The 8,282-nt window shown below is 32.5% G+C and overlaps 1 non-coding gene across 1 annotated transcript; it reads left to right on the top strand.

Annotated features, from left to right (window-relative positions):
- Nucleotides 1-3,188: 3,188 nt before the first annotated feature.
- On the top strand, nucleotides 3,189-3,295 carry LOC119259987 (U6 spliceosomal RNA). Its single transcript, XR_005128633.1, has one exon. It is a non-coding gene; the product is annotated as a U6 spliceosomal RNA (small nuclear RNA).
- The last annotated feature ends 4,987 nt before the right edge of the window (nucleotides 3,296-8,282 follow it).

Here is an 8,282-nt window from a genome sequence, read left to right as displayed (position 1 = left end):
CTTCTCTAGAATAACGTATCATTCTTCCAACATACTCATCTGTCAACTTTTAATAATGCTTAAAGAATTCTATCCTGACACTCATATCTAAATCTGTTTCTCTGAAATTTATTTTTACAGAATACATGAAATTTCCAATTATATTGTTATTTGATTTACTGTATAACCCATCTTACTAAGTTGTGCTCTCTATAATGACATTAGGAACTGTATCTTTTGGCGTCACCACTAAATTTACCTAAAATATAATCACATAAGAAGAAAATTCAATGTGTAAAAGTAAATCAGTAAATGTATTCATTAATGACTTATTGTTCTGATTTCTTCTCTTCTATATTGTCTGATAGATAGGTTAAATTTCTCTGAACTTTTGAAGACTCACACACCAACAGCAAACATTAATATAAAATGGAAAACATATGTTAGGTATAATTTAACTAATGTAAAATCTCAGTAAACTGTTAACTCTCCTGATACATACAGTTTTATTACTGTCAATTACCTACGCACATACTAAATTTTCAACATTTTTTTGATTCTTCCCTCTAACAACCATCACAAATTTGATCTTGCTATTTTGCCTGATAATTTTAACTGTCTGGGTCTTTTAAGCACAATTCTTCTTTCACTCAGTGTACTCACTATTATGTAGGTACTTTTACCTTTTGAAAATTTAGCAGGCACTTCTTCATTTTAATTCAGTTGCTTGATTAAAGCATGCTTAATAATGTGGAATGACAAGTTAAAATAGAAAGATTTGAACTTTACCACTTGGAGATTTTGCAGGTTGGAAACACGATATTTGGTGTCATTCAACTACCTAAAACATATACACAAAACAATGCTGCCCCCACTACTCCATCATTCTGTTAATCTCTTTTCTTCAAGGGTAACATGACTTTGTTTAAATGTTTTATTGAGATCTTAGTATAAACCTTTCATAGAGTCTTTGTTCTAACAATATTGTAAAGTTTTTTTTTTTTAATGACAGTGACTTGAAAGAGGGATACTACAGAGTCTTAATTAGTCCATAAGTAAAATAATGGAAGTTTTATAAGAATTTCAGTTATTAGTACTATGCTATTTGCATCAGCTACACTGATGATGACAGTAGTAATCTACTCATAGATTGTGATAATTTAAATACTAGTGCTAATAATAATGATAACTATACATGAAAAAGAATTTTTCTAAAATTAATCAGAGAACAAAATACAGAGTTATACAGTAGTAATATACTTGGATATATTTATGAGAGGAAGAGAATGAATTAATGTGAGTTTCATTGATACCAGTTTGCTTATGAGTGACAGGAGACTGCTCTACCACACCTGTCTTTCCATACCATCCTTTCATTGGTCTAGATTCTCCCTTAAGGAACTTATGAGAGTCATTATATATTAAGTGATATCCTTGTCTCTATCTGGTTTTCTCATAAAGCATAGACTGAAGCTTGTAGTTTCTGACTTACTACTTATAAGGGAGGATAAGCTCTGGGAGCAAAAATAAAGGATGTGAAGATGAGTCAGGGAAGAAGAGAAAGCAAATTCACAGAGATATTTTCAAGTTGTCTTCTAACAAGGAAAATTTATTGCTCAGTCTCATGGAACTGAGCCTTAATTAGCCTTATGAATTGTCACGGCATCAGTAGGGATGGAGGTGGGAGCAACTGCAGGAGAAAGAAAATAATTTATCCTTTCACTCCGTGGGCCTGCACTTCAAATGGGTAAGCTGTGTCCCTTTTTGTGTTCAAGAAGTAGTACATGGACAGTGGGCAAGAGACTATTCAGTTTGCTCCTTGCAAATTATGCTTGAAAATACTTAAAACCATTGGGAGATTGACTGCTGAAGCAATAGCTAGGGCAAACTAAAGGCGAGGCCAAGAGGACCTGACATACCCAGCATAGGTGCCAAAGAATAAAATTTCAAAGTCATTCATTTAATGTAAAATTCACTTTTACAAATATTTTCAAAAACTTGCAATATACAAGACATTGTATAAGTAAAAAGTGTATGGATGTGAGAGTAATTAAACCCTTACCTGTAAAGATTAAAGTCTAGTGCGAGAAAGAATGGAGGAACTAATGATACATCATGTATCATTAAAATGCCAAGACTAGCAGTGTGTAAAATGAAGATTGGATATAGGAATCTAAATTTGGCATAAGTTTTTTTTTTTTTTAAGATTTATTTATACAAGCACTGTGTACAGTCAGAAGTGCAGGAGGGTGAGAAATTCACCAGAGCCAGAACAGGGAGCAGAACAGGCAGACTGCTGAGGGGAGCAGTGGACGTGGCAGGAGAGGCCTGTCATGCCAGGTGGGACCCTCGCCGGTTGCCGGGGATCGAACTGGTGCTGCAGAGGCTGCAGGCAGCTTCGCAGCCCAGTGCTCAACCGCTGCGCCACCAGGGGAGGCCCAAATTTGTCATAAGTTTTGCAGAAATAAATGTGTTAATATATCAATGGGAGCTTGATATGATATAGTAAGCAGAGGAGCAGTGTATTAATATTCTGAATATAGGCATTGACGTTTTAGGCTATGGTAGGTTTTTGAAATGGATAGAAGGATGTGCCTGAGAGTGCAAAGCAGAAAAGAGATCTGGAAGATACAGTTAGTGAAATCTCAGACTGAGCTTCATAACCCAACTGAACCAGTAATAAAGAGTATTATTAATAGATATTTATTGAATGAAGATATTATATGCAAGTGTAAGCAGTTATTACATAAGCACCCAAAAAAAGGTTTTGAGGTTGCCTTAGGAAACAGTTAAAAACTTAACAGTATATATTGATGAGTGCTATGTCTTCCTGAATTATTGTTGTTGTTGTACATTTTCAATATTTTAATAAAAGTTGACTGACACCTATCATGTAGATTTTAATGTGGAACCGATTGTTGAGCCTAATAGCTTATGGATTCATGTTACATGTGGTATATTTTAGATGGTGCTGTGCTCAATTATAGTGCATGTGTAGAGAGGAAAAGAATACAGGGGAATGAAACCTTTATTGAATGCATATTTATAAAGTAGTACATTTTCAATATTATTAAGGCAAAATTTTGTAAATTATAAATTCCTTTGAGTGATAGGTTAGATAATTAACTTTTCATTCATCCTATCCTGAAAGATTTCAAAAGTTGAGCAACGTAGTAAGATCAATTTTTGTTTTTTAAAGAGTAATCCTAGTCCTCTCTTTGGCAGCACGTAAACTAAAATTGGAATGATACAGAGAAGACCAGCATGCCCCCTGCACAAGGATGACATGTAAATTTGTGAAGCTCCCCATATTTTTAAAAGCACAAGGGAGTTGGAGATATAACACATGTGCTATGGTTATGGGAGAACTACACCTGAGGGAAAAATCAAATACTGTCTGAAGATTAACAATTATTTTTGATTAATGTAATTAATGTAATGAATATTTAATTAATTTAATAAATTGATGTTAAAAAAGAAATTTAAAAGAATTGATAAGCAAAAAAAAAAAAATCCTAATATTGATGGCAGGATCTGTGTTTGTGAGTGAAATTGATTCTGAAGCATTATTTCCCAATGAGTATATACAAAAAAATGCACCTAAAATAAAATCTGATTCAGAAGAGAAAGAAGATAAGCTGACTTGGTGCAGATGCTTTTAACAATACTGTTGGTTTCAAGAAAATCAGTCTTTGAATGGGAAGTTGAAGTTCATGTGTAAAATGGAGAAAACCATTATTATAGAGCATGTGATGCATGCTGAATTGAGTTGTACAGGTGTTTTACTATTGTTATAGTTTGCTGTGACCTTGACCTTTGGAAGGATGAGTCCTAGGAACCTCTGAGACTATCAGCAGCACAAATATAAAACTGGAGATGGTGGGGGAATATTGGTACAGAATTATGACTTTCAGTTATATACATCTCTGATTTCATGAATCACATATAAAGCTCTAGGGATTGTACAGTTCTCAAAGGTTGAAAATGGATCCCATGGAGAAGTAACTTGTTATGTACTAAAGAATCATCCAGGAAACAAATTACTACATCATTTTTGTCTTGAAGAGCACACTTTATATAATTAATTATATAATCATTATACATTTCTACTTTAATGTAATTGTTTACATGTCTCAGTAATGAAAAACAACACCAAGTAGTAGTTTGTCCAGTTGAAATGTCTTAAGTCTATGGAAATATTTTGACTGTGATGGAGATTTATTACACATAAACATATATAGGTTAAATAATAGATGTTATCTGTAAGTACATATGCTTATGTCTATATCTACCTCTGTCTATTCATCTCTGTCATCTAGTCATCTATCTAAACTATCATCTGACTATTTGCTTTTCTCTCTAATGCTTCAAGTAAAGATTTTTAGGAAAGGAATGCATGTGCAGTTGGTGAATTGTCCACTTATGAGTACTAGTTCACTGAACTAAATAGTAGATTAAGTATTAAGATGAAGATCTAATTCTCCTTCACTAGTTCTATTTCCTTCTTCTAAAATATAATTACTGAAAATCAACCATTAAAAATTTTTTAACTATACTACATAAATTCCTGAACAAAGTCAATAAAATTTGATGACATTGGCTTCATTATTTTCACCATAATATTAATATTTTTATCTTTCAAGTTTTCTGGACATGTATAAGCTGCTGAAATATTAGTTACTTGTCTTGATTATTAGTGACTTGTGGGAAGAAGGCAGCACAGCTTTCCCAACAGTAATGCAACTTAGTGCATTTGTTAGCATATACATTAAGATGTAAGTAATGTATACACAAAACATTTCAAATAAATGAATAGTTAGTGTCCCACTGAGCTTCAGCTTGTCAGACTTTGTTTCTAGAAGAGTTACAAATGTTAGCAATAAGAATGCTAACTGTTTCTTTGTCCTCAGTAATACATTTTAGTCTATCACACAACATATGAGCAGAGGATCAACAGAGATGGATGATGAATGATCAAATTAAAATCCCACTTTCATAACATATATTTCACTATTTTTTTACAACGAGTGTACACAAAAAGTCAAAATTCAAATTTGAAAAAACATTTATGCAAAGATGAGGATTTCTAAGCTCCTCTCTTATCCCAAAATTTATAATAAAATAGGCAAATAAGTCTTAAATACTTAATAACAAGAATTCATGGATTTTCTCTAGCATCAGTCATGAACTGATTTGGAAATATAAGCCTCTCTGGTGACCTCGGGGTTAAGTATCAACACTATCACCAATACTGCCAGAATTTGTTCCTCTTCCAGGGAGCTAACCCAAGGGCACAGCAGACCTCTCCAGTCTCTCCCTATGCTCCCCTCAACAGTGTATTTCAATAAATCCACCTGTTCTACTCCTCACTCTGTCTCTGGTGAATCCTCTCAACCCCAGCACCTCTGGCCTATACCATAGCTCTTCTACACACACAAAAAAAAACCCAAACAAACAAATAAATAAATAAAGGAAATATATGCATAAAATTTCTTATATTAACATGCAATCAGAATATATAGATGCCATAACACAACCATGCCCACACCAAAAGAGCTTGTTTGTAATAGGATCTCCTATACTTCTAAGCAAGAAGAAAGTTTTTATTACTGAACATAATATTTTTAGGAGTAGATAAAACTATTAAGACTCAGATTTCTTAAGCAGTAAGTAATAGATATAAGCATTTCCAATGATTCACATTGAGATTGCATCAATTTAGTATGATCATTTTTATATATTGACTCATTGATTTTATTTAAATATAATTTATAGAGACGTGGTATTTTTATATAAAAATCAGCCTTCTAGTTCATCTGACCTCTTGAAGGTGTCTGGTAACCTAGAGAAATTAAAAAAAAAAAAAAAAAACCTAAAATGTGAGGTATTATAAGAACTATTATTGTGTGCATAAAATCAGGAGACCACTTGTGTGACTTAATATTTCAAGTTCATTCAGAAACAGTTGCATATGAAACTTCAACAAGGAAAATTTTAAATCCTTTCTTAAAAATTATGATAAAGTATCCTTGTCTTGTACCTAATCTTTGAGGAAAAGCTTTCAGTTTTTCACCTTTCAGTGTGATGTGACCTTGAGTTTGCCATATATGACATTTTTTTAGGTTGTGATATGTTCTCTCTATTCTCATTTTATTGTGAGATTATATCATAAATGGATATTGAGTCTCATCAAGTGCTTTCTCTGTATATATTGATAGGATCATATGATTATTATCTTTCCTTTTTTTAGATGTGTTTAATTACATAGGTTGATTTGCATTTCTTGGACCATTCTTGCATCCCTGGAATTAATCCCACTTGATTATGATGTATGGTTATTTTAATTAATGTTGAATTTGGTTTGCTAAGATTTTGCTGAAGATTTTCACATCTATGTTCATCAGGGATATTGGTCTATAGTTTTCTTTTATGTGATGTCCTTGGCTCCTTTCAATTTCAGAGTAATGTTGGTTTCATAAAATGTGTTTGGAAGCATCCTCTACTCTTTCATGTTTGGAAAACTTTGAGAAGGATAGGTTTTAGTTCATATTTGAACACATCAGTGAAATCATCTAGTCCTGGGCTTTTGTTTTTTAGGAGATTTTGCTTACAATTTCAATTTTATGGCTTGCCATTGGTCTGTTTTGGTTTTCTCTTCCAGATTCAGTTTTGAAATGTTGGCTATTTTAAGAATTTAATCCATTTCTCCTAGGTTATCCAATTTGTTGGCATAAAGATGCTCATAGTAGTCTCTAATGATCCTTGTATATATTTCTGATATGTCTGTTGTAACTGCTCTTTCGTATATGATTGTGTTTATAGCATTTTCTCCCTTTTTTTCTTTGTGAAGTTAGCTAATTTTTTTTTCCATCTTCCCATAGAAGTAATTTTTGGTTTCATTGATCTTTATTTGCTTTTTAAAATTTTTATTTTGTTTATTTCTGCTCTTATTTTTCTTTTTTATTTTTTTTTACTAGCTTTTACTTTATTTCCCCCCCTAGTACCTTAAGGTGTGTAGGCTTAGATTATTTATTTCAGATGTTTCTTGTTTCTTGATGTGAGCCTGTATTCCTATAAACTTCCCTCTAGTAATGTTTTTGCTATTTTCCATAGCTTTTGTTAGCGTGTGTCTTTATTTTCATTTGTTTTCCAGTATTTTTAGATTTCTTTTCTTATTTCCTCATTAACAGGATAGATATTCTGTAGGAAAGTGCATTCAGCTTTTGTGGTGTGAAATGCCTGTAAGTGTCTATTCTATCCCATCTAGTCTAATTTATCACTTAAAGTTGTTGTTTAAAAAAAAAAAAAAACACAAACAACAAAGTGTTGCCTTCTACCATTGCAAAAAGTAAGCTTATCAACATTAACTGAAAGTGTCCTCAAGTTCATAGGGGTTTTATATCTGTACCTTTATTTTGAGGAAAGTCTCTGCAGTCTTACTTGTTTTTTTATGATTTCACATTTGGTAACTCAGGAAGATTCTTCAAAGTTGGTCCTGAGTCTCTTTCTCAAGAATGTTAACACAAAAGCAACAGGAAAAGATAGGCAGGGGATGCAGTCTCCATAACACATACAAGTATATTATGAGCTTCTAGTACCTGTCCTTTAGTTTAGGGAGCAGAGACAGATTATCTTAACAGGAAATTGAAGCAGATGAGTAAAGAAAAATAATGATAATTGGTGAGGAAAAGTATGATGCCAAATTTTCTAGCAGTTTACCACTTTTAAGTTTCTGGAAACACAACTTGATTGTGTTTTATATCATAAATTTTAAGTTATAAATTATGTAACTTATAAATATGAGGCACAATGATTTTATTGTGCTCCATATAGGCAAATCTATCAATATCCCCATAAAGTTCACCTTCTGTTACTAAAATTATGTTAAGATTTACCACAAAGGTTAAGTACATCTACTGTTCTAATAAAAATAAACAAGTTTACAAAAATGAAGGATCCTGCAGTTACCTGCAGGATTACCAAAACTAGATCATTAAAACTATGTGGGCAAAATGTGACAACGATTAAATTCCACAGCAATTCCATTATATGAGAGATCCCTGAATGCTGGTGGTTAGAAAATACTGACAACAGAGCCAGGAGACTTTGAGTGGTAGGAATTTGTTCAGAGTAAATAGTTAGAAGGAATATTTAAGTACATGCAAAATAGTGAAATAAGTAAATAGTTGGAAATGAGGTTGGCTAAAGTATAAAAACAAGATTAAGTGAAATGAATCTGCATTGTTGGATGTCCTTGAAATCTGGAATAGTGGCTCATCCTGAAATGGCAAAAAATTGCTTTT

The sequence above is a fragment of the Talpa occidentalis genome, unplaced genomic scaffold, assembly GCF_014898055.3.
Source record: "Talpa occidentalis isolate TD23 unplaced genomic scaffold, MPIMG_talOcc4v2.1 talOcc4.5, whole genome shotgun sequence".
In the NCBI taxonomy this organism is placed as follows: domain Eukaryota; kingdom Metazoa; phylum Chordata; class Mammalia; order Eulipotyphla; family Talpidae; genus Talpa; species Talpa occidentalis.
Note: the sequence above shows the minus strand (reverse complement) of the source record. Positions and strands in the feature narration are given on the sequence as shown.